The following is a 26,867-nucleotide window of genomic DNA, read 5'->3' on the forward strand; positions in this document are numbered from 1 at the left end:
GTTGCTGGCAGAGGGGCATCAGATGAGGCTTGGGAGGCTGAGCCAGGGTTGGCATTTAGCTAAGCAGGAATGTGGCCCAGAGTCTGGACAGTGAAAGCAGCATGCTGAGCCCCTGTGTGCAGGATGGAGCTCACAGGGCACGCCGAGGTTCTGCGTTTCCTGCCTGGCTTAGTTCTCTTGGTAGATTTCAAGGCACATGTAGGTGGGCGAGGACTTGACTCTGGTTCCTGTGGCACACCCCAGACTCTGACAGGAGATTGTCATATACATGTTACTAATTTCTTTCATCTCTGACACTTCTATTATAGAGAAAGGGCAAATAGCAATATTAAAATATTTCCTCTAATTAATTCCCTTTTAATGTGTACAAATTTCGTGCACCAGGTAACTAGTTCTATATAATAAAAAGCTAATATGCAAATTGTCCCCTCAACTGAGAGTTCAATTGGAGTTCGACCAGGGGGCGGGGCCAGCCAATCGCCTGCAGCCCCTCCTCCATTCCCCCCTCCCCAATCAACCCTCCCCCATGATTGTGGGCAGTCCGGCCCACCAACCACCCACAGCCCCTACAGGGTCAGTCCAGCCCAATTGGCCCTAAGTGGACCCCACCCATGCATGAATTTGGGCACCAGGCTTCTAGTAATACCATAAAGCTCCTTCCCTCTTGCTTAGCCTGGTACTATATATTCACCTGATACTATATGTTCACAATAAAAGTAATTTTGCGGGTGCTAGTCCTCACACAGATTCCTGAAACACCTGCTTTTGTATTCTTATACTTGGAGACAACATGTAACTGGCTACCTGGCTCAATCCTTTCCTGATAGCAGACAACCTACCTTCTTAGGGCAGTTTCCTCATCATTTCACACCCCTCATCAGCCACCACTTCCATTTCCCTTCCTTGCCCACATTTACACAAGAATTCTGGGGCACGAGACACTTGTGAGAGTGAATCACATCTGCCACCCCCTGATAGAGCTGAGCAAACACTAGTCACTCAAAAGCACCCTTCCCTGGCCTGACTTCCTGGGTTTAATTTCCTAATGAAGTGATCATTTCTTCAACATGGAGAATCAGAAGCATTTCAATGGCCAGTGTGCAGTTCCTATTTATTTCATCAAAGGTTCTTTGGACATGGTCAAGGTTAAAGTACATGTAGTAGAGGAGATACTTTGGGAGAAATGCCTCCTTTAGCCACTCTAGCAGGTGTCAAAATGTGGGAGAGCCGAAACTGGTTTGGCTAGGTGGAGAGAGCATCGGCCAGCAGACTGAAGGATCCCAGGTTTGATTCCGGTCAAGGGCATGTACTGGTGGGGTTGTGCAGGAGGCAGCTGGTCGATGTTTCTCTCTCATTGATGTTTCTGGCTCTCTATCCCTCTAACTTCCTCTCTGTAAAAAATAAATTTAAAAAAAAATTTTTTAAATGTGGAAGAGAACTAGTGGGCAATTTCTCCCTCCACATATACAAATATTCACTTTTTCTGGCCACTCATACAGGGACCTTATAAACATAAGTCCTTGTCGGGAAATTATAGTCACTCTCCGGTAATTCTACCTTCGAGATCACCCTTCTACCTCTCATTCATGTGAGGACAGCCCTGTAATCTTGGTACAGTGCTTCTCAAACTCCAAAGTGCTTATGAGTCACCTGGGGACTTGGTGGAAATGCGGATTCAAATTTAATAGGTCTGGGGTAGACCCTAATGCCTGCGTTTCTAACACGCCTTCAATAGACACTGATACTACGGATTGCAAACCACACTCAAGTAGCAAGGTCTGCATCTCTTTCCCAGAACTGGAGCACATTTTACCTTAAGATCTCTTTGTGGCTGGTTATCTACCAAGAGAACCAGGTCTGGGTCTCACGTGATTTGGGCTAGATCCAGACTTGGCTGGTTCCACCCGTCAAGCCCCACTGGGTGAAAGGTGCAGGCTCAGGTCTCCCGGCCCAGGGCAGGGTGTGCGTCCTGTGGCTCCTCATCCTGGGCTGGGGCAGCGGGCACGCCTTGAGTTCCCTGTCAAGCTCCACTGGGCAAGGGATATAGCCTCAGGTCCTGCAGCCCAGCACCAGGGTAGGGGGCGTGGCCTGAGATCCCCTGTCAAGCCTTGCGTGTGTGTGTGTGTGTGTGTGTGTGTGTGTGTGTGTGTGTGTGTGTGTGGTGGGGTGTGGTCTGAGGTCCCCCAGCCTGGTGCTGGGGCGGGGGGGGGGGGGGGCACAGCCTTAGGTGCTCTGCCCCAGCCCAGTGCCACACAGCCTCAGGTCGCTGCTGATTGCTCCTTAAGGCTCATTACAGGGACTCAGCCTCCAGGATGGGCGCAGCCATCTTAACGGTAATACTGTGATGGTCCATTTGCATATTCCCTCTATTAGATAGAATTTTCATTACTGGAAAAGAATTTTTCTCTCTACCCTTTAGGGATATGAATTTTAATACCTGTGACCAAGATAAGCAAACTTTTATGCTACTTTCTCATTAAGCAAATTGTTTTTCAAACGCTATAAATCACGGTCTAGCTAGATCACCATATCTTTTTCTTTGCTTCTTGATTTCCTGTTGGACTCAAAAGGAGAAATTTAACTGGAAGGTGGGTGTGTCCTTTGCATTTGTCAAAGAAATTTTAAAAAGGATTATGGTGGTGGGATTTGAATTATTTTAGATTGTTTTATCTCTGGAAAGGCCAATGAGTTGCAGTTAACTATAGAATTTTTAAGGAACTTAAGAGAGCAACTCTTATGCAAACTAATAAAAGAGTAATATGCAAATTAACCATCACTCTGCAACAAAAATGGCGGCGCCCATAGGCACAAGGTGGCAGTGCCCAGTCCTTTCAGGCCCTCTGGAGTCCCCCAGTCCCAGGGAAGGCTGCTGCTGAGAGCAGGCAGCGAGTGGCCTAGCCTGTTGGCCTGGGAGATAGCTGTGCTCAGCTGGTGTGATCCTGGCTGCCTATACACCCTCCCCACCCTGCAGCGATCAGCTCCCATCTACAGTTGGGGGTGTAGGCCTGGGAGGCAGGCGCTCCCCCCCAGAACTATTCCTCCCAAAGGCAGTCTGGGGTGTCAGGCTGCACCCTCATGGAGTGATCCCCCCACATACTAGAGTCTTGGAAGTTCCCTTGATACCAGCCAAGTGATTGGAGATGGGTGGTGATATCTGGGCGATGCTGCCCAACAAACCTCTCCTGTTGGGTAGAAACTTCTGACCAGGTTAGGGAGGTAAATGGATTTTGTTTAAAATCTTTAGAAACCACAATGGAAATGTTTGAGGTAGGGTTTGACATCGGAAGTAACTTACAACTAATTTCTGAAGGCAGACCTGGACATTGCAGTTACATTACTGGAGAGTACCCCCAGGTCCAGAGGTTGCTCTGCCAGAGGTTGGCTCTGCAAGGGCGGTGGTGGGTGCTCCCCACCCTGGTTCCTCAGCACCTTGGGCAGGGCTTGAGCCCACCCAGGAAGGCCTTTTGCCCTAGTTTCCTCCAAGGCAGGGAGGTTTTATAGACATGAATAAGAAGTGCCCATGCACAAGTCCTGAAGATCCCAGGGTTGGAAGAAATGACAAACCAGGAAAAAAGCAAAACCAAAAACACCACTGATCCCAACATAGATCATTTTTTTCTTCAGATGACTGTGTTTCCCTCTTCTTTGTCTTCTGGAAGCAAGACAGATTCGAGTACTGATAATTCTACCAACGGAAAAGTTAAGAGAAAGAGAGGACAGAAAAGGAATAAAATGAAAAAAGAAAGGATAAAAGATGAAACATCAAGAAAAAGAAAGAAGGGGAAAAGGAAGATCAACAATCACATCATATCACCTTTCCAAGGTCTCATGAAATTCCTGTTTAAGTTTATTTTATGACACTTTTAGCTTGGGTTTACATTTTTACTGGTTTGTGAAGACCATGGCAGGTACACTGTCCAATATGTTAAAGAAGAAAACCCTATCTAATAAAGAGGGAATATGGAGGGGAGAGCATTTGGGGGTGACTGGGCTGTCAGGGGAAGGCATTTGGGGATGATTGAGCTGGCAGGGGAACAGTTAGGCATTGATCAGGCTGGCAGGAGAGTGGTTAGGGGGTGATCAGGCTGGCAGGCAGAAGCAGGGGCAATCAGGAAGGCAGGCAGGCGAGCACTTGGGAGCCAACAGTCCTGGATTGTTAGAGGGATGTCTGACTACCTGTTTAGGTCCGATCAGCAGTTGGATATCCCTTGACAGTACAGATTGGAAAGGGAGCAGGCTGAGGGACACACACACACACACACACACACACACACACACACACACACCATGCACAAATTTTGTGCACTGGGCCTCTAGTTTTAAATAATGAAGCTGAAGCAAATGGTCTTAGCCAGGGTAGTAACTGTGGAGGGGTAGAATATGAGTCTATAAGTCTAGGATAGTATTTGGTTCATTTATAAATCTGAGAGTTTTCTGTTTAGAGTAACTACAGACACAGGTACTCTTCGCCTGGAGACCACTTCACATTAGTGTTCCCATTGCTCTTCCTGTGTTTCATATCTGAATACGCAATGATTTTGGACTCTATTTTTAAAAGCCAAAAAGATGAATGCAAAGAGAATGAGCATGAAATGAAGCAATTCAAAAATTTAGATTTTTTTTCCCCCCCTGAAAAATGCTGTGTTAAGAATGTTACCAGAGTTGAAAATAAATAGCTCCATTAGTTTGGGCAAATGAATGACAAGATCTAAACATTATCGGGTCTCTAGAAGTGATGATAAAAGTTGAAATGTTTTTGCTAGATCCTGTGGGCCATTTGTGCTCTCATATAAAATGAAGTGTTTTATGATAAGGAGACAGCATGATATTATAAAACAGACCTTGGACTCACTCAGACCTGGCTCAAATTTTAACCTAATTTACTCATCAGGATTTGGGTTGACCTTGGACTGGTTTTATAACCAGTCTAAGCCCCAGTTTTGTTTTGTTTTGTTTTTGTTTTTTGTTTTTTTGTACAAAATAAGGAAAATGTTTGTTAATGAGGTGATGTTCATGAAAACATCTGGCGTCTAGGTGCTCAGTAAATATTAGTTGCTCTCCCCTTTTTTCCGAAGCTTTGGGATAGTGTAGTATTTGCAACTAATCCTCTGACTGGATCCTTAGCTCTGCGCCATCCAGGGTGCATGGAGCAGGATGAAGAAGGGACGTGGGTGGAATTGACTTTTGAGGATCAAGAATCATGCCCCCTGATTGGAAACCTGAGTTAGTCTGGTATGGCATGGAGGGTGGTCTCCGTGGAACTAGACTTCTGGCAGCACAGCGTGATGGGAGGGAAGGCAGGGCTGCCATGTACAATAGCATCAGATATACTGATGACTTCCATTGTCCTGAATCCTGTACTCCCTACCCCCAAATCCTTATATTGTTGCAGTTATTTAGTTTTGTGCCTTGAATATGCTTTTTCTTTTTTTTTTTATCTTGAAGTCCCTCAAATGGTATTTTTACAGGTGTTTCTTCAATTAAAATAATATTTAAAAAAAATTTTAATGCTAACCTTTGTGCCTCAGCCATAGAGCAATTAAAGACAAGCATTACCTTGCTTCCCATGAAAAATGCTTGGCAGTTAGCCTTTGTAATTATGAAGCAATCATGTTAATAGATGTTTAAGAATAATACAACTGGCACAGTACTGAGCCATGGATGGAGATGCGCACATGAGGCCATTTTCCTTCATCCCTTGGTGCTCTTTCATGCCCGAGAAAGGGGTTCAATTTAGTGGGACCCAGAAGTTTTCGATGCTTTAGTTTTTCTTGCTAGGAACCAAACGGAGCTCAGTCCCAGAGCATGATTCAAAGGCAGCATGGCTACTGATGACCAACAGTTAGCAGCTTCATTCAGCTGCTCTCTCCCTTTTGGCTTATATTTATTTCAGTGGCCACATAAACTTTTGCACTTACATACAAACGTGGCTGATCCCACTACTTCTCACTATCTAATATTACAGGAAACACTAGTCTTGAAGTATACTCTGAAAAACATGCTCCATGATCAAATAAGTTTCCCTTTTGTCGAATCACAGTGTATTTCTAGTTAACTAAAAGTTCTGAGAATTTCTGCTAGAAAAAGAAATCATGTTTAACTCAGCATTTCTCAAACTGATTTGACCATAGAACTAAATAATAATAATAATAATAATAAGACACCTTAGGGAGCTAGCTCCACAGAACCCAAGTTGGAAACTAATACTTTTAAAGAAGCAATTGAACTCTGATTGCTTCTTAGAATATTAAGGGGTCATAATTTGCCATCCTAAAATATGCCACTTTGGCATAAAGATTATTTTGAGTTGAAGGCAATTGAGAAGCAATAGATGCAGGAAGAACTCTGGGCTGCTTCTGCCCCAAAGCAGGGCATAGATTTTCCTTTGTAAAGGTGTCCCCTCTCCTTTGGTCTTTATACTGGAAAAGATGACACTGAGATGAGCCTACATTAAAGAACACCTTACCTAAGCTAATCCTAATTTTCCATCCATTTTCCCATATATTTACTCTTCTGCAACTCACCCCTCTGGAAACTCAAGCCCTTTTTCGTTTGCCTATTTACTTCACAATTTATCACCCTTTGTCAAAACTGTACATAAGCTTCCAAGTCTTACTGCTTCTTTTGACTTTTCACTTTTCTGTGTAGCCCCCGTGGAAGTAAAATTTAAAATATCAATTAAATTTGCTTTTATAAACTTGACTTTTTGTTTGTTTTTGTTTTTCTCCTTCTGATTTCTAGTTCAGTCATTTACAAGTATGTATGCTCTTTCTCCTGTTAATCTATCTTTTGTGAGTCTAATTCACAGGCCCCAGCCACGGACATTAAGGTAGAGAGAAAGTTTTTCCTCACCTTAAAAAAAAAAACAAAACATTTTTTTTAAGTAACCAGGGCCTGAAGTAACACAGCTGAAGAAGAAACTAGAGGTGATTTGTACAGAATGTCATATTGTATTGATTTGTTGAGTGTCATGTGGTATTAATAGCAACATTCCAAAAATGCAAATGAATAAAAGTTTGATCAATGTACCATGACATTCCTTCATATGAGTCTCCAACAAAAAGGTCACTGAGCATTCTTTGTTTTACTTTTAATTTTAGAGTTAAGCGTTTCACATTAGGCTCTTCTTTTCTTACCATGAAGATTTAAATGTTTGTTTCCTTTGAAAAGTTTAAGTTTCAAAAGGGAAAGGAATGCCAATAGGGATGGGCCAGAAATAGAAAAAATTAGGGCAAGTATTAAAGAAATGAAGAAAATTTCCCTTTATGAGGCTGTGTTAACCCCAAAAGTTGCCTCATATGAGATGTTGAATTCTCTGGGTTGATCTCCAGACATGACTATCTTCACGATCCTCCCGTTTTCATCTTTGTCTTACATTATTGCATACACATTTCTTCTTGCAGTAAGTCTGAGTAAAAGAATCAATGGTAGCCATTTCTTGGGAGATGCCCCGAGTTATATTAAGCTCTTTTGAGCTTTTATTGACATTTTTCAAAAAGTCAAGAGTTCTGGTTAGGAACTGATCATATAAAATACTACCTTTTTCTTCTTTAGTTCATGGTCCATTTGGCCATTTGGGGGCAGGGATCCTTCTGGTTTTTAATTTAGTTCTTTACAAATAAAGGTGCTTATTATATCACTGTATTTTCATTGCCCCCCTTCCTAGCAGCACCTTCCAGTACTGGTTTCTTCTTTTCCCATTCTGTCCCAAGAATAGTGGTGGAATAGAAGACCTGGATAATTTGCATTTTATTTTGATGGTTGACTACTTTCCACAGAAGTGAACTGAGTTAAATATGATGAAAAGTTGGAAGGTGTCTTTGTAATTACCTAAGTCTTGTACAATCATAGACTACCAAGCACCTCCTGTGTGTTTGACAGGAGACAATGCCAGAAATGGCCCCACTGATTCATAGATGAGAACACTGAGGCATGGATGGTTTGCCTAGGACACCACAGTTGATTGAACTAGAACTAGACCCCACCATCTGCTTTTCAGGCAAATCCCTTACCATTGCTGTTCTTTAAACTTATTTACTTGAGACAAAGTATAAAGAGCAATTCTTAACTGTGCACATGATTCTACCCAAGAATTCCTCCCAAGGTTAGAATACCAGAGAGAAGACTACCTTGCCAAAATTGGAACAGGAAATAAGAGGTCTCTGGAAAGTATGCTTCAGTGTTTACAGTGTTTAGACTTAGGGGTGAAAGCCAAATTAATACTTGCTTTTGGTTTGAAAAAGATTTGAGGAATGTAATGGGAAGGGTCTCTAGTAAATAGTACTTCATCTATGTCTCCAAAATGCTAGTTAATTATCCTAAAGCCATTTGATTTTTAAGAAAAGGTCAACTAACAATAGTTTGTAAAGAATCTAATATACAATAAGGGGAAAGGTAGGATTTACCAAGACATGCACTTTAAATTATTATACATCCAACTGGTTCAGACACCCAATTTAATTACTTATCACATTTCTAGCATTAGCACGTTTGAGAGCTATCAGTAAAATGAACATTGAGTTAATGTTCTTGGGAGTAAAATCTACTTTTAAAACAACCGAAAGTATCCCTAACCGGTTTGGCTCAGTGGATAGAGCATTGGCCTGAGGACTGAAGGGTCCTAGGTTTGATTCTGGTCAAGGGCATGAGGTTGCAGGCATATACCCAGTAGGGAGTGCACAGGAGGCAGCTGATCAATATTTCTCTCTCATCGATGTTTCTAACTCTAGCCTTCTCCCTTCCCCTCTGTGAAAAATCAATAAAATACATTTTTTTAAAAAACAATGGAAAATAATCAATTGGTATATGTTTTTTAGAGGCTATCATTGATTGCACTTTTTGATCTAGTTGACCTCATTAAATAAATGGTGGGCTCATCTGAGCAAGCAGAGAATGAATCTCTGCAGAAATATAGTCCTAGCTTTGATGAAAAGTCATGACTATCAGCTGGCATTGATACTTAAATTGATTAGGTGGTTTTCTTAAATTGCCATAATAATATTAATATTGAGCATGGGAAGTGAACTTATTTGTTCTTTTCTGCAATTAACAATTATAGCCCTAGCCGGTTTGGTTCAGTGGATAGAGTGCTGGTCTGCAGGTCAAAGGGTAATGGGTTTGATTCTGGTCAAGGGCATGTACTTTGATTGCAGGCTCCTCCCTAGCCCTGACTTGATCAGGGCTCATGCAGAAGGCAACCAATCGATATGTTTCTCTCACATCAATGTTTCTCTCTGTCTGTCTCTCTCTCTTCTACTCTCCCTAAAAATCAATGGAAAAATATCCTCTGGTGAGAATTAACAAAAACAAAAGCAAACCAAAAAGAATGATAGGAATTACCTGCCTGTGACCTGGCTATCTTGAAGTGTTGGATGCAGGTCAAATGAATGCAAAGTACTCTTACTTGGTGCTCTTAGATTTATAGTATCAGCTAAGAGGAGTTTCTGAATTAGCAGGACCTTGAATGAGCAGGAGGTACTACATCTCAGTAGGCACTTAGGGATCCTGAGAGATACATTTGATAATATACTGCATGAACAAAATGGCACTAGAAGAAAGAGAGTTTTTTGTGTGTGAAATATACAAACTTTTGGTTCCGATGTCAACCATGTGTGACCACTTTTTTCTGTTGGTTAATTTTTTACTGAAGTATATTAAACATACAGAAAAGAACACAAGTGAACAACTCAATCAATTTTTATAAAGTGAATACAGTCATATAATTATCACCCAAATCAAGAAATACAACATCGCCAGATCTCCAGAAGTTTCCTGTTGGGCCCCTACTGACCATTCCCTGCCATAAGAAAGATCCCTCTTTTCTGTCATGAATATGAATATTGAATTTTATGTAAGTGGGATCATACAAAATATATTTTTTGTGTGTTTCCTTAAATATATATTTCTATGTAATGTGAAGTAGGGACCAAGATTAACAGCACTATTAGAAGATCATCCTTTTTAAAAAACATATATATTTTTTTATTGATTTCAGAGAGGAAGGGAGAGGGAAAGAGAGATAGAAGCATCAATGATGAGAAAGAATCATTGATCAAAGGTCTCTTGCACACTACCTACTGGGAAATGAGCATGCAAACCAGGCATGTGTCCTTGACTGGAACTGAACCCAACCCGGGACCCTTCAGTTTGCAGGCTGACACTGTACCCACTGAGCCAAACTAGCTAGGACTAGAAGACCATCACTTCCCAGTAGTGTCATCTCATCATAAATCAAGTATATGTGTGGGGTATGTTTCTGGAATTGTTTCATTGGGATATTTTTCTATTCTTGCACCAACATTTCACTGTTTTAATTACTATAACTTTATAATAAATCTTGATAACCTGGTTGTGTAATCTTTTAGCTATATTCTTCAAGATATTGGCTCTTCTTAGTCTTTGTACAAATTTTAGAATCATCCTGTCAATTCTACAAAAAAATTTTAACTTTCTGGGATTTTTATTTGAATTGTATTGACTTTATAGATCAATTTTACGAAAATTGCCATCTTTACAATCTAGGAATATATCTCTTCATTTACTTAGGTCTTTTTAATTTCAATAAAATCTTGGCTATCTTTTGTTAAATTTATTCTTAGGTATTCAATCTTTTTATGCTATGATAAATAATACTTTAATTACATTTAGTAATTATTTGTTACTGGGATATAGAAATGCAATATATTTTTGTATGTTTGTATATAGCAATCTTGAATTCACTTATAGTTTGTAGATACTTTTGGATTTTCTACATGCATAATTACATCATCTGTGAGTAATAGTAGTTTTATTTCTTCCTCTTCAATCTTTATACTTTTTATTACTTTTTTAATCTATATGTCTTTATGTCCATTTTCTGCTTTATTGACCTATTGAGAGCCTCCAGCACAATGTTGAAAAGAGGCAGTCACATTAAGTATTTTTGTATTTTTCCAATCTTAAGAACAAAGCTTTCAATATTTCACCATTAAGTATAGTGTTTTCTGTGACTTGTTGTGATACTCTATCAGAAAACCATTTGATTTTTAAGCAAAGTCAGAACAGGTTAAGAATAGTTTTAAAAGAGTGTAATGTACAATAAGGGGAAAGATATGATTTATCAAGACTTGCACTTTTAATTTCCATTATACATTAACTGGTTCAGCCTCCCAATTAACTCTACTATCACAAACTAGAGTTGTTTCCTAGTTTGCTTTTTTGGACAAAATATTAACAAATGTTTACTGGGTATTTAGTATATGCCAGGTACTGGGCCTTTTTCTTTCTTCTTCTCCTTCTTCTTCTTCTTCTCCTTCTTTTTCTTCTTCTCCTTCTCCTTCTTCTTCTTCTTCTTCTTCTTCTTCTTCTTCTTCTTCTTCTTCTTCTTCTTCTTTTTTCATGCTTTGTTTCATTTAATCTTCTCAATAACCCTGAAACTTAGATAGTACTGTAAAGCCCCCATTGTACAGATGAGAAAATTTCTCTAAGCCTTATTTGTACAAAATTTATAAGTAAGAACTGGAATTTGAACTTTGACTCCAAAGTCCATCATTCTCTAAGCTGCTTCAAAATATAAACATTTTGTTATGTTTGTGTACAAAGGTCTGGCTCAAAGATAGATTGTATGGTCTATGATGCTATTGGAAAAGTTGTTTTGTGATACTGAGATCATAAGTCATAAGTATACTTTTCTCTCTATTAGATTGAGAGTCATGGAATGAGTTTGCTTCAGCCACTTCTTTCATTCAATCACCATGGTTATGAATTTATTGATATCATTCTTATTTAAACACTAGAGGCCCAGTGCATGAAATTCGTGCATGGGAAGGGGGGAGGGGGTATCCCTCAGCCCAGCCTTCATCCTCTTCAATCTGGGACCCCTCAGGGGATGTTGGATGGCTGGTTTAGGCCCAATCCATAGATCCATTAGGCCTAAGCTGGCAGTCAGACATCCCTGTCACAATCTGGGATTGCTGGCTCCCAACTGCTCACCTGCCTGCCAACCTGATCACCCCCTAACCACTCCTCTGCCAGCTTGATTGACACCTGATTGCTTCCCTGCCAGCCCTATTGCCCCCAACTGCCCTCCCCTGTTGGCCTGGTAACTCCCAACTCCCTCTCCTGCTCGCCAGGTTTCCCCCAACTGCCTTCCCCTGCCAACCTGGTCTCCCCTAACTGCCCATTCCTGCAGGCCCGGTTGTCCCCAACTACCCTCCCCTCCTGGCCCGGTCATCCCAACTGCCCTGCTCTGCAGGCCTGGTTTCCCCCAACTGCCCTCTCCTGCCAGTCCGATCAACCCTAACTGACCTCCCCTGCAGGCCTGGTCATTCCTAACTGCCCACTCCTGCCAGCCTGGTTGCCCCTAACTGCCCTCCTCTGCTGGCTTGCTCACCCCCAACTGCCTTTCCCTGCTGGCCTGATTGCCCACAACTACCCTCCCCTGCTGGCCATCTTATGAAAGTGTGTTCTCACCATCTTTGACCACATGGGGGTGGCCATCTTGTGTGAGGGCATGAGGGTTAATTTGCATATTAACCTCTTTATTATATAGGATACTTTAGTTCCTTATGAATCCAGTGTTAGAGAAATTTCCATTGGCATTAATTCCTAATTTCTGCCATGGTGCATTTAATTTAGAATACCACAGGGCTATGTGCTCATGATCATTTCATTGTTTATTCCAAGAGTCCGTATTCCTCTAGCAGCAGAAGAGAACCCAACAGACACTATTTCATCTCTGCAGAATCCGGAGCTGCTAGTTGTCAGCTCTGCTTATATAATTCAGAAGAGCACTTAACACTGTTTAACAGACTTTTGTGCGGAGAGGGCCTGGGTGTGCAGGCCCTGCCAAGTACCCTTGGTTATGGAGAAAAACCATTTGTATTTGAAAATTGCAAATCAGCCAGGCAATCACCACACAGAAATAGCCCCCATGAAAAGAAAGCAGTGCTATATTTGAAGCCTTAATCATGTATATTTATAGGCCTGAGTTTAGTTCTATTGGGAAATGTTCACATTATACAGTAACATAGTGATTACCAACATGCTCAGAGGGGGAGGGGAGGGAATGTTTGAGCCACTTAAGTTTTATGAGTAATGGGGAATTAGTTACAAAGAATTTTCCTGTCCACCCTTTGCTGAATGCCTTTCAAAAATTGCTTTAGTCAGCCCATAAGCTCAGAAGGCCCCTTGTGAGGGGAGGAGTATGGAAGTGGGTCCTCACCAGATTTGTACATGAAAAGCCACCATTAGAGACCCAGTCTATGCTTAGGACCCTTTCCCACATTAAAATGAAAAGCAGTCGGTTTGACTAACAAACTGCACAGATTACTATTTTAGAACCCAGTATTAATAAGTTTATCAGGATACTTCCTAAGGGAAAATTTGAAAAGATACGGATACTTGAGGGCTGTTGGTACCTGGAGTGAGAGCAAGTCAGCGGTTTCCAAATGCTGCCCTTCAGTGAATACTGTCACTGATCTGTGATGACCCAGCATTTTGTTGACAGATTCACACACGGAAAATGACTCATCAGATTCCTCACCCTCACACCTGCTTCGGTGGCATTTGCTGTCTCCCCATGTAGTCACTTTGGCTGGTTTCACAAACACTGAGCAAACACTTGAAGGATTAGAGGAAAGGAGACCTTTGAAAACTAGAGGAAGAATATTTCAGGCAGAGGAAACGGCAGCTTGAAGGCCCTGACCCAGGACCTGGCCAGGGTGTCTAAGGTGAATCAGGGACAGTGGAAGGAAAGGGAGGCCAGAAGTAATGTGTTGGCATTTTTCACTGTTCAAATGAGAAGGTTTAGAGTTGGCTTTCGCATCTCTTTCTACCTCTGTGTTTTAGATCACTTCTTCCCCAAATGCTCTGAAACATTTCTTGCAATTGCGACCCCCCAGCTCTATTCCTATTGTTGTGGCAAAAGATCAGTTCCTCCTAGAGACTCGGGCCTTTCCCTGCCCAGATCTGTCCTCCATTCCTTTCACGCCACACATCTGAGCATGTAGTTGCTACGTGCACTGTCCTCAGTGGCTCCCCATGCTCCATACCAGCACTAGCCAACAGCTCTCTGCAATGACAGAGATGTTCTCCAATCTGTGCTAAGGTCCACAGGTGCATTGGAAAGGTGGCCAGTGAGACTAAGAAACTGAATCTTACATTTTATTTTAGGTAGTTTATATAGCCACATGTAGCTAGTGGCTTCAATCTTGAAGCATTTCTATGGTTTTGAACCTTTTAAGAAAGTCATATTGCCCTTTCATTGCTGGGAGGAAATCAGGTTCTTCCATGGGATTTTGAGAACAGCATTCCTAGGTCCCAAGCACAGGAGATTGTGGTGTGGTAAGGTTTATTCCCAAAGGCTGCTCCTCCTGGGTTCCCAATGTCCCATCTCACTCATCGTGTCATGGAAAGAGTCCAACCGCATCTTCATCAAGGCCAAAGCCATGGCCAGGTCCAGAGTTCCTGTTTCATATTAAAATGGAGTCCTTTGGAGCCTCTGTAGCTGGCCAAGGGCCCCAGGTGGCCTAGACCAGCATGGTTGCTTATAGAGAGAACTTGAGAGTGCAGAGGCAAGTGTGTTATGGGCTGAGGGAGGGAGAGAGGGAGCAAGCAGGCTCAGTGTCTGATTCCCTTTGCTTTCTTCCTAATGTCTAGCCACCTAAGGTAACACTTCAGGAATCTAATGAAAACTTAATTTTTCTTTAGCAATTCAGTTAGTTTTCCTAGAATTTCTTTTTTTCAATTTCTTAATTTTTATTTTTCAATTACAATTTATATTCAATATCATTTTAATTAGTATGCATAGTGGTTAGACATTTATATAACTTACAAAGTGGTCCTCCTGATAAATCTAGTACATACCTGGCCCCATACAAAGTCAATATTATTGACTATATTCCCTATGCTATACTTTATATCTCTGTGACTATATTCTAACTATTTATTTGTACTTTCACCATTTTCATCCAGCCCCTTACCCCCATCTCATCTGACAACCATCAGTTTGTTCTCTGTTATCTAGGAGTGTTTTTTCCTGGAATTCTAATAGTTCATGACTCCATGGAGCCCATCCACATATCCCTGGTTAAAATCCCTGGCCCATGAGTGAAGTCCAAGCACATTTCCAGGGCTGAGAAATGGATAGTGTGTGGATAATGTCCTCATTCTCAAGCTAGATTGGATGGGTGGGTTGTCCTGAGCAGACTATTTGGAGGGGTCAGTGATGACCAGGAAAGGAGGCAGGTCGGTCCCAGCACATCAGTACGACATGCCAGGCAGCACCATGTGGGAAGTGAGCAGAGCAGAGCAGATGGGAAATGCAGTGCCGGAGGGGCAAGGCCACACAGTTCACGCTGGAGGTCGTGGGGGAGTGCTGCCAGTGCTTCAGCCACACTCGCTTAGTTACCACTGCTTTTCCCAGTCTCCAGACACCCAGCGAGGGTTAGTAGTTTGGAGTCAGGAGAAGCTAACAAAAGTTGCTGAACTAGCTCTGCCACTTGATAACTGGGTGACCCTAAACCACACTGCATTAGTTTTCTCATCTGCACAATTAGGGTAATAATGCCTTTCTAGAAGAGCTGTTATAAGGATGAAATATGTTGACAATGGGAATTGACTAATAAAATGCAGCCACATAATGGAACTCAATAAACAGTAGTTTAATACTATTTATTAAGTTAATAACAGTTAATACTGTTCATCACCATTAATATTGTCTATCTGAATGGTGGTGTTACCACATGATGCTACAGTTACTGGCTTATAAATGTGGGTTCCAGAGTAACATTCCTGTTTCAAGCAGATTAAGAAGCCACCGGATACAAAGAAGGAGCAGATGGCCTGGTCCGCTAGTCAGAGAAGTTATTTGGTTAAAACTTTAGGGCACCCTTACTGCATATCCCACTCTTCCATCGGACGGACCAGCAATATAATAAATATGTACCTTCCAGACCTGATTTGCATGGCTTGAAATGTCCAAAAAGATCTGATCAAGAATGTTCTTTCTTAGACCTGGCATTGTCCAAATCCTCTGCTTTTTGCATACCTTGGTTTAACAGACCAGTGTCGGACAGCATGTGAGGTGGTGTGGGGAAGCCAGGACTTGGTGGGAAGGTCTGGAAGAAGGATTCTCCAAAAGGTCGGGGCCTCTAGGGGGACCTTGCCAAAGGAAGCCCTTACCTTGACTTTTCCAAACAACTCCGATCCCCTGAGTGTTTTGCTAAAATCTCTATGTTTAGTCTTTTAGACCCAACCTTGTAGAAGCATGTGTTTTCCCATGGTGTTTAACCCTGCTGATTGTATCTAGAGATTAATTTTAGTTCAAGCTGTTGTGACAATAAAAACCTAAGAAGGCATGCAATCGAGGCTTTTTTGGCTCCTGATGTCAGCTAGCCCCTTAGCTTCTCATTCTCAGAAACGTGTGTCAGAGTAATCATTCATTCGTCAGTCAGGAGCTGCTGGTCAGCTCGGGCAAAGTGGTGCCCGTGTGAGGAGCCAGGAGTGCAATGAAACTCGAGGGAACCCTCGAAAACTAAGAGAAAATGAAAGTAATCACGCAGTAAGTCATTGGAGCCCTCTTGGGATTTCCAAGTCCGAGGGAATTGTTTCTTAGCTAAGGTATTCACTATCTGTTATGCTTCTTAAGAATGAGAGTATGGCCGAAACCGGTTTGGCTCAGTGGATAGAGCGTAGACCTTCAGACTGAAAGGTCCCGGGTTCAATTCCAGTAGAAGGCATGCACCTTGGTTGTGGGCACATCCCCAGTGGGGGGGTGGGGGGCGGTGCCGGAGGCAGCTGATTGATGTTTCTAACTATCCCTCTTTCTTCCTCTCTGTAAAAAAATCAATAATAATAAAAAAGAATGTGAGTATGTTTTCCATTAGAAAAAATAAGCCTATTTCGAAAGTAAGGAAAAAAAACCACCTTTTTCTTGTATTTGCCTATGAAGCAAAGGTGTTTTTTTTTTGTTTTTGTTTTTGTTTTTTTGGTTGTTGTTGTTTTTAAATATATTTTATTGATTTTTTACAGAGAGGAAAAGAGAGGGATAGAGAATTAGAAACATCGATGAGAGAGAATCATCGATCAACTGCCTCCTGTACACCCACTACTGGGGATGTACATGCCCTTGACCGGAATCGAACCTGGGACCTTTCAGTTCGCAGGCAGACACTCTATCCATTGAGCCAAACCGGTTTCGGCTGAAGCAAAGGTTTTATATATATTATTAAAATAACTATGTTGCCAAAACCGGTTTGGCTCAGTGGATAGAGCTTCAGCTTGCGAACTGAAAGGTCCCCGGTTCGATTCCGGTCAAGGGCATGTACCTTTGTTGTGGGTACATCCCCAACAGGGGGTGTGCAAGAGGCAGCTGATTGATGATTCTCTCTCATTGATGTTTCAACTCTCTGTAAAAAATCAATAAAATATATTTTTTAAAAATAATAAGAATTACGTTATGTTAATCAGGAAGTTGATTACTTCAAACAACTGTTTGACTGTTTAATGATAATAATATAATACATTAATACTGTTTAATGATAATAATATAATACATTTGACTACCTTCCCAGGGTTTGATTTTAAGATTTGCTTTCTCTCTTTATGGAAGAAAATTTTATACTTAAGGTATATGGGAAGCTCTGTCAAATAAGGAAATAATAATTATATTCTATTTATATATGCATATTAAATAGATTTTAATATGCTTTCATTTATAACTAATTGTTATAAGTTATAATATTGTGTTTTACAGAGAGGGCAAGATTTCATGTCATTAATGTTATTTTATAAATTATCTACATTTATGAAAATACAAGCAAGAAAAATCAAGAGAAAAGAAGTTTAATTATAGGACTAAGTAAACTAAAAATAATTATAGTTTTAGTAGTTATTGTTCTCATGGCAATGTGTCTGATGGCATAAATCCAATAAGAACCTGATCATTTCATAACAGGACATAAAACAGTTTCCAATTGTAGTTTTATTAACCAAAATTTTATTGGAATGTCATGTCTGAAAGAGAAACATGCCAGGACTCTGGATGTCACCAGAAGCTCTAAGGAATGAAGATTGACTTTGAAGCCAATAAGCCCCTTGGATAAGTAACCTGGTACTTTGCTTGGTCATGTGGTTCATGGCAGTCTCCAGGTAAGGAACAAAGGTTGCTTTCTGGAGAGATGGCATGAAAGAACCTTAAAACACCTGTAGGGACCTCAGGTAAGGAATGCACCCCAATTCTGTGGGTATTGCAGGCGAAGCCTGATAGCAACTGCGTGGCTTGGCTTCTTTGTCCTGGGAGTAAACTTTCTCATGAGATTCCAGCAAAGCATTTTTTTTATTTAAACAGCCTATGTAATCGACTGCTATTCTTATTGTGTTAATACAAACAATCAGACCAAATTATAACTAGACTTAATATAGTAAGTAAATTAGTCTTTAATATAAATAAGGATAATTTTAGGGGAAATTATTTCAACAGGAAATTATTAGAAACTGTTCTAACTTTTGCCCAATAATACTAAATTTTATAACACAATTTGTCTCCACCAGATTACAAGCTCTACTTACACCTAGGGAATACTACTACCTCTAGGCACTATTGCCACCTCCTCCTGTGCCCAGGCCTCATTGTCTCTCTGACAGAAAACAAGGATCTCTTGGCTCTGAAAGAAACCTTCAACCCACCTCAGCACCAAGCAGCTACAGAATAAACCCGCATCCCCTTTCCCTGAAATAATTCAGAGCCAAGATCCTTGAGGGGAATATAGTAGGCAGTTAGACAAACGTGAGCAGAGCAAGGACGATAGGCCAACTAGAGGAGAAATAGACTCTGAGACATACTTCTCACCACTCCAACTGCACTAAAGCTAGGAATAAAGGAACCTGTGTAGAACTAACGTTTAGTCATAACTAATTAGAAGGAATTTATAGTTTTCCTGTAATAGAAGATATAGAGATAAAGCGGAAAGAAAGTAGACAAACTGAAAGGGTATGTGTAAGTTACAGAAAGTATGTGTAAGTTACCGAAGGTATATATAAATTACAGAAGGCACATGTAAATTACAACAGGTATGTATAAGTTACAGAAAGTCTGTACAATTAAAAAAGAACTACAGTTAAGGAAGTAAAAATTGTAAGAAGAGATATAAAGAAAAGAATATAATAGTAAGAAAGGAAATTAGAGTAAGAATACTTAAAAATAATTGTAAAAGTTATAAGAATATTTATAAAGGTCATAGTAGGTTTATAAATAGAAATCTTGAAAAGAATTATAAGTATATAAATAATAAATCTGATAAAGCACCTAAATTAATCTGAAAAGTAATCATATTATTTTAAATCTTAGAACACATATACTTATGTAAATAAGATATTAAGTTTCTCATATGTGAATAGGGGGTTAAGTTTTTCTTAAAGTTTATTTTCAAGTAATTAAGGAGATAAACTCAGCTATGAATCCAGCAAGCAAAATGAGTAACACAGTCAGATGACCCACCAGAAGTCAATATCATCTCATCAACATCTTCTCATCACCTGATAATAGCTGATGTCTACAGACCCCAGGCCTGCACGTAGCTACATTCCTCACCCTATCCCGTCCCCTTTATAATCTTGTCCTCTACACCTTGTTAGAAGGCAAGATTTAATACTTTTAAGCATCCTGTCTTCTTAGTTAGACATCATTGTAATTCTCTTTGTTTTTCTTATAGTCTACAAAATCAGAACTCAAGCAGTGAACGTGCTTCGCAGACCCCAACCTTCCAAAGCAGAAAGTTTGCCACCTCCCTCTATCTTCTACAACCAGCAAATCAAAAAGGGGGGGAGATGTGGGGAAGCACAGGACTTGGTTGGAAGGTGTGGAAGGAGGATTCTCTGAAAGGTCGGGGCCTCTAGAGCAGTGTTTCCCAACCTTCTCTCATGATGAGAATCACCTGGTGGAGTTGTTAAAACACAGATTCCCGGATCCCAACTAAGAAGTGCTAAACTAGAATTTTTGGGAACATATAGGTAAAATTGTATACTTAACTAGTGCTCTAAGACAGATTTTATATACAGAGCACTAAGTTAGGTATGCAATTTTACCTATATGTTCTCAAAAATTCTAGTTTAGCACTTCTTAGTTGGGATCCGGGAATCTGTGTTTTAACAACTCCACCAGGTGATTCTCATCATGAGAGAAGGTTGGGAAACACTGCTCTAGAGTAGGGGTGTCGAACTCAATCAGAGAAGGGGCCAAAATCTAAAATCCAGCCTAAATCGAGGGCCAAATGGTTTACTGAACAGTCATAAACTGTCATTGTGATGGAAACGCAGCGGAGTGCAGTGATGACAGCGCGGAGCGGGCCACATTGCAAGGCCTGGTGGGACGGATTTGGCCCGCGGGCCTTGTGTTTGACACATGTGCTCTAGAGGGACCTTGCCAAAGGCGACAGCCCCTACCTTGACTTTTCCAAACAAGTCCGATCTCCCGCGTGTTTTGCTAAAATCTGTTTAGTCTTTTAGACCCAGCCTTGTAGGAGTATGTGTTTTCTCATGGATCTTTACCCCGCTGATTGTATCTAGAGGTTAATTTTAGTTCAAGCTGTTGTGACAATAAAAACCTAAGAAGGCAGGCAATCAAGGATTTTTTGGTTTCTGATGCCAACTAACCCCTTAACTTTTCTTTCACAGAAACGTGTATCAAAGTAGTCATTCATCCATAGTTTAGGGTCTGCCGGTCAGCCCGTTAAGGTGGGACTACCCCAGTAAGTTGAGGGAGGAAGACAGACAGCAGGTATAATCTGAGTGGGGAAAAGACCTGAGACAATGTTGACAAGGACCATGACAACGATGATATTTATTGTTCGCTTATGCATCAGAGACCTTTACAAGGAAACTACTGTACTTTCCGTGTATAAGACACCCCCATGTATAAAATGCGCCCCACTTTTCCAACCCAAAATTAATAAATCAATATTTTAAACATAAAACAGAACACATTTTCATTTAGTAATTACCACAGGTAATGTTTACCTACCATTACTATGCTATAATGCAGCATATCACTTTATTCAGCCTCTGTTGCAACTCTGCTCTCTTCTTCATCACTATTAGTTCCAGACATACCAATTTCTTCAACTTCTGTTGTACCCCTGCTGTCTTCTGAGTCACTGTCTATATATGTGAGATCATCTTCATAAACTGGTGGCATTTTCTGAGATAACTTTGTTCGTGTTCTCATGGCCAACCCTTCTCTCCTCATGAATTTGAAGCACCATTTTGTCTTTCCTATAAAATCAACAATGTTCATTTTGCTTGCAAACGTTCTTGCCTGACATTGAATAAGCTTGGTTGACAACATAAGCCACTCTGGTGCTGCTCCAAGTCTTAAGCTTCTGCTCCAAGTTTGCCCATTTTGCCGTTTTCCTCTTAAGGCCTTTTTCTTTTTTGGCATCTTAAGGAGTTGTTCTTCCTGTTTTCTCCAGTGTCTGATTAGACACTCAGTGGGAGGAGGTCCAAATTGTCTCTCTGCAGCTCTATTTCCATGCTCTTTTGCATAGCTGATTACATTCAGTTTGAATTTTGCAGAGTAAGACAATCGCTTACCAGTATTTATCTTTTTATTTTTTGACATCTTTATGGGCTCAGAATGCTCTGGTCCTTGTTGCATCTATACACTCTCCACCTCCACCTTCAATTATGGCACCAGCTGACATCACTAACAATAAGGCTTGTGATTGAAGGAAACCTGTTTGACAAGGTATAAGCCACTATGTATCTGCGCAGCTCCCTCCTCGGCTGACTTCTGTGTATAAGGTGCCCCTCGATTTTCAGTCTAATGATTTTAGAAAAAAATAGTGTCTTATACACAGAAAAATATCTTTGTCCCAGAAAAACCAACTGCAGCTGACCTGTTCCCAGCTCCAGAGAAAGGGAAGACCTGTCATGTCCATGTTAGAAACAGGCAACTGCTAGATTGCTCAGGTCCACAAAATAACAGAGACTCGGGACTTGAAGATGGTCTTATAAATAATTATATCCTGTGGAGACCAAATCTTGAAACTATGATCCTTGAATAAGCTCATCAACTTAATGGTACACACTTAAAATACAGGCACAACATGTTTGTAGCTCTAAGGTAAAACTTATAGAATTTTAAGTCAACATAATGGGGGAAAATTACTCAAGCCTTTAGGTTGCTGCAGTGGACAGCTATTTTCCAGAATAGCCCTTTCATCAGAAGACATTCTTACCTTTCGGGTTTTCAGTTCCCTCTTCTTTTCTAGCATCTGAAGATGTCCTTTTCTTACAGAGACTTCTATACACTGATTAAAAATACTGCTTTACATTATCCGGCATTTCTAGTTGTCTGTCATGGGATAGGTTAAGATTATCTTGACACATTATCTGCTGGAAATGGAGTCTTTACTTTCTTTAACGACTTACTTTGTGTATAATATCTTTTGCCTTGCATTTTTATATTTGGACATACACATATACATAAATACATACATATATGTTAGAAAGTCTGTCTTCTGGTCAGCAGCTTTGAGATTTTTATTTTGGGTTTAAATCAGACCATTGTCCAAAGTCAACAAGCCAGGTTATCTACCAGTGATACCTAAAGCCAGTTAACTATTATCAGCAATGTCTGCCTCAATCCTATACCTAAATGCTGCTCAGCATGATGCCCAATAAAACAATGAAAAAGAGAACAGAAAACACCATCATGAAAACCACCATATCCTTTGGGAGGCTGACAGATGGCCATGCCATCTTCTATTCTTGTTTATCTTTTATCTTTTGCCTTATATTTTTCTCCTGAGGTTAGTTAGGGGCCATGTTTAACTTCCCCTGTCAAAATGTCACATCTAACTTCTTTATTTATTGAATTTTAGAAAATTATTGACCCTAAATAATTAAAAATATATAAGTCAACATAAGAAGAATCCAGTTTCATTTGTTATATGATTTTGAGATGCCTCTAAATACAATAAAAATAAATGTTAGGATCTATTTATACTTAGCCATGGTGTGTACTCTACATGTGATGTTTAGACGTTCTTTATCTACTTTGGGAATTTCCTGACTGCCGTAAATTTAAACTTCCCATGATATTGTCGCAATAAAATTCTCATCTGCACTAAAATATTTAAAGAAGGGAAAATGGCACCCAAACTGTGAAAATTACATCACTTATGTGAGAAGTGTGCTTCTACTAATGGTGTGTGTTAATCAGGATGTGAAATTGAAATATATTTGCTGTGATGTTGGAGGTTTTCCCACATAGACAGTGTGTGTGTGTGTGTGTGTGTGTGTGTGTGTGTGTGTGTGTGAGAGAGAGAGAGAGAGAGAGAGAGAGAGAGAGAGAGATTAAAATATATATGCTTATGAGCAAAAATATGTGTTATATTTAGAGAGGCTTCTTTCCTCCCAAAATATCTATTATTGAATCAGTGGTATATTTCATAATCTATAGCTTCCTAATCATGAAAGTACTGTGAACACACAGAGAACTGAGACTTTTGGTGGAAAGAGTGGCATCCTAGTATACATTTCATCAGATACTTAGATGCTCAGACCTACTAAACAAGTTGGGAATTATTCACAAGGTCAACATTTGCTATTTGCCAGATTGTCTGTACTGGGTACTACTTCAAACATGTTTTTCAGATAACTCAAGTCCAGAAAAAAGCACATTTGAGAAATATTTACTTTATTAAAAAAGTTGACTTGATTTCTCAAAGTTTTAAGGAAGTTGTGCTAAATGGACAAAAATGTGGCCATTTTATGGCATAATAAGATAGATTGGATGCCTCCAAGAGAAACATTAATAGGTAGAGAAAATAAAATACATTTTAAAACTTGGAGAGTCACTCTTCCATCTTTGGGTCAGCCTGTTTTATAGTAGCAAGCACAGTGTCTTGCACATAGCTGATATCCAATATTTATTTAATGATTGCAAAATTTATTTAGTGAACTGCATTTACCTGTAAAAAGAGAATAACTTTAATATTTCACTACAAATCAGTCTGCAATGCTAATAATTTTCTTGTTGCATTCATCTCAGATATGAACTGAGATGTTTTTCTAATATCTTCTCTTCATGCTATTGAATATTAAGTGCAGATTAGCTGAAAATTCTGGAATGCATGCATTCTGAGAAATACATTTGGAAGACCAAACACTTGACCTCTTATCTAGAAATTAATTTATTCCCCTCTAATTAAAGGCCTGAGTACTGAGCTGCTGAAATCATGAGCACTATTTTTTTTATATAAATTTAATGTGTTGACTTAATAAAGTGATAATAGGACAATAGAATACTGTAAGAGACTGATTAAAATGAAGGGTGAGCAATTTGAAAACACTAACTCTGAGTGGGAAATATTATTATTGTAGAATGTAGATGGTGGCTTTTCTTATTTTAATTTTTAGCACTAACTGCCCAAAATCTCTACCAAAATTTGCATATCAGAAATAATACCATATGCTAAAATAACATAACTTCAGACCTCACTGCTTTATATATAAACTAGAGGCCTGGTGTACAAAATTTGTGCATGGGGGGAGGGTCCCCTCAGCCCAGCCTTCACCCTTTCCAATCTGGGACCCCTTGGGGGATGTCTGACTGCTGGTTTAGGCCCATTCCTTGGGATCATGCCCAAACTGGCAGTTGGACATTCCTCTCACAATCCTGGACTGCTGGCTCCTAATTGCTCACCTGCCTGCTGACCTGATTACCCCTTACTTCCCCTAGCTGCTGGCCAGGTCACCCTCAACTGCCCCCTCTCTGCCAACCTGGTCACCCCTAACTGCCCCCCCCCTCTGCCAGCCTGGTCATCTTCAACTGCCCCTCCTGCCGGCCTGGTCACCCTACACAGCCTGCTGTTCAGTCGTTTGGTCATCCCTCACTAACTCCCCTGCTGGCCTGGTTGTAGTCAGCCATCTTGTGAGGGCATGAGGGTTAATTTGCATATTACCTTTTTATTATATAGGATGTGGTGATTTTTAGCTATAAATGCTCAATAGGAGAAAAACATGGACTATTAAATTTCCAGTGGTGATTCAACTGAGTATTACAAGACTATAAAAAAGCTCTGCCTACATCCAACCATCTTTCTAAGTCTGTTGCCTTTAAAGCTATCCATGCTCTAATTCAATTAATTTAGTTCAATTTATTTAGTTCCTTCTATATTTTCAAAACTTTCTAATAAGAATATAATTGTTAATTTTAATTCCTCCCCCACTTCCACACAATATATTTTTGTTTTGTGGTTTTGTTTTATTCCTGAAATATGAACAAAGCAAGTCAGAATTGAGCCAAGATATGGCAAACGATGAGGACAGTGGAGTTGCTCTCCAAATTATCAGGACTTTGGATGTAGATGAAACGCCCTGTACAACAGGCTGAGGCCTAAGATTCTGCATGGGATACACAACCCTATCGGAAAGGAGCTGAGGAGTCATCTAGTCTGATGCTGCTCAAGCTGCAGTCCTGGGGCCAACAGCATGCACAGCCTTGGAGAGCTTGTTAAAAATGCAGATTGTCAGCACCCGCCCCATGCCTGAATTAGGATTTGCACCTTTAACAAGATCCTCAGGTAATTGTAGTTTATCAAGCACTGAAGGGGAGTGCGTAAGAGCTCTTGCCTCTTGTCAAGTGTGCAAAACAACTGTGCCTAGAATGCTAAGGAACCAGAATTTTGTTGAAAAAGGAAATAGCTTTTGAATGCTTCTTTGCGTGCATTCAACATCACCTGGTCCTGCTAGAATTTTGAACTTCATAAGAGATGGAAGGTGAGCCCCAACACATAGAACAGTAGAATACGAAGCAGAGCATCCAGAGGTCTGATATCAGTGACTCAAGGATACTTCAGTCAGCTGATCCTGGTTGCTGTAACCCTAGTAGCAAGTATGCAATCCCTATAAAGGACAGAGTAGAGGCCCATTGGAAGAGCTGTCTGGAGAATGAGAAGGGAGCATGGAGCAAAACAGGTGACTTGGAAAGCGAGGCCCAGGGCCTTGACTCTCTGGTAGGTTGTTAAATATGTCAGGGTGGTAGTAGCTAAATACCAGCTGTGGAGGAGTATTTATACCACAGAAACCAGCAAATCAAGGCTTTATTTATTATTATTATTTTTTTTAGAGAGCAACTTCTCAGGACACCACTGGGAGAGTAAACAGATCAGAGGAGGGAAAGCCCCGAGTTAGTATATGTGAAGTGCAGAAGGAGAAATTCAGAGAAGAAAAGGACAAGTGAAATCCTAGAAAATGATGCCACTGGAGAGAGCCCATTACAAACTCATGGAATTGACTGGATTCACCCACTAGCCTTGTTCTAAAGCTCCTTTCACAGGTCTGTCTCCAGAGAGGGAGTTCATTGAAGGTTCAAAGAGACTGGTGATGCGTGAAGTAATTGGAGAATAAAATTATGAACTGACTAGAGAAACTTACAAGATGACTGGGCAGTGAGAGCTCTCTGGGATAAAATGTCTCCATCAGTCTTCATCTGCTGGGGTATAAGCAGGGAGAAGGCGGATCTTGGGGTCCTATAGGGTGGGGGCTTTTGTTAATCATCTGGGTATTGGGTTTAATTACCATAATGTTTGCACCAAAACGAGCCTTTTTGGGGGACTTAAATTTACCCTTGTGCTTCTAATATTATTGGTACCTCTGGTTAAAAAACAAGTTTCTTAAACTGGTAAAAAAAAAAAAAAAAAAAAAAAAAAAAAAAAAAAAAAAAAAAAAAAAAAAAAAAGTGTGTCATTGGAATGCATCTCTCCTTCTTAATTAAACTGTTAAAAATGCATTTAATAATTTATATTCTTGAGCATCTTCCCTTCAACCATACCATTTTTTTAAATTTTTATTTTTAGTTTCAATGAAAACATCTTGAACTTTCC

The 26,867-nt window shown here is 40.3% G+C and overlaps 1 long non-coding RNA gene across 1 annotated transcript; it reads right to left on the reverse strand.

The window, feature by feature from the left end:
- Positions 1-507: 507 nt before the first annotated feature.
- LOC118723944 lies at positions 508-15,261 on the reverse strand. The gene is made up of 3 exons (XR_004989431.2): positions 15,251-15,261; positions 1,440-1,857; positions 508-1,242 (listed from the first exon to the last, which is right to left on the reverse strand). It is a non-coding gene; the product is annotated as an uncharacterized LOC118723944 (long non-coding RNA).
- Positions 15,262-26,867: the final 11,606 nt, after the last annotated feature.

The sequence above is a fragment of the Pipistrellus kuhlii genome, unplaced genomic scaffold, assembly GCF_014108245.1.
Source record: "Pipistrellus kuhlii isolate mPipKuh1 unplaced genomic scaffold, mPipKuh1.p scaffold_m20_p_1, whole genome shotgun sequence".
NCBI classification, from domain to species: domain Eukaryota; kingdom Metazoa; phylum Chordata; class Mammalia; order Chiroptera; family Vespertilionidae; genus Pipistrellus; species Pipistrellus kuhlii.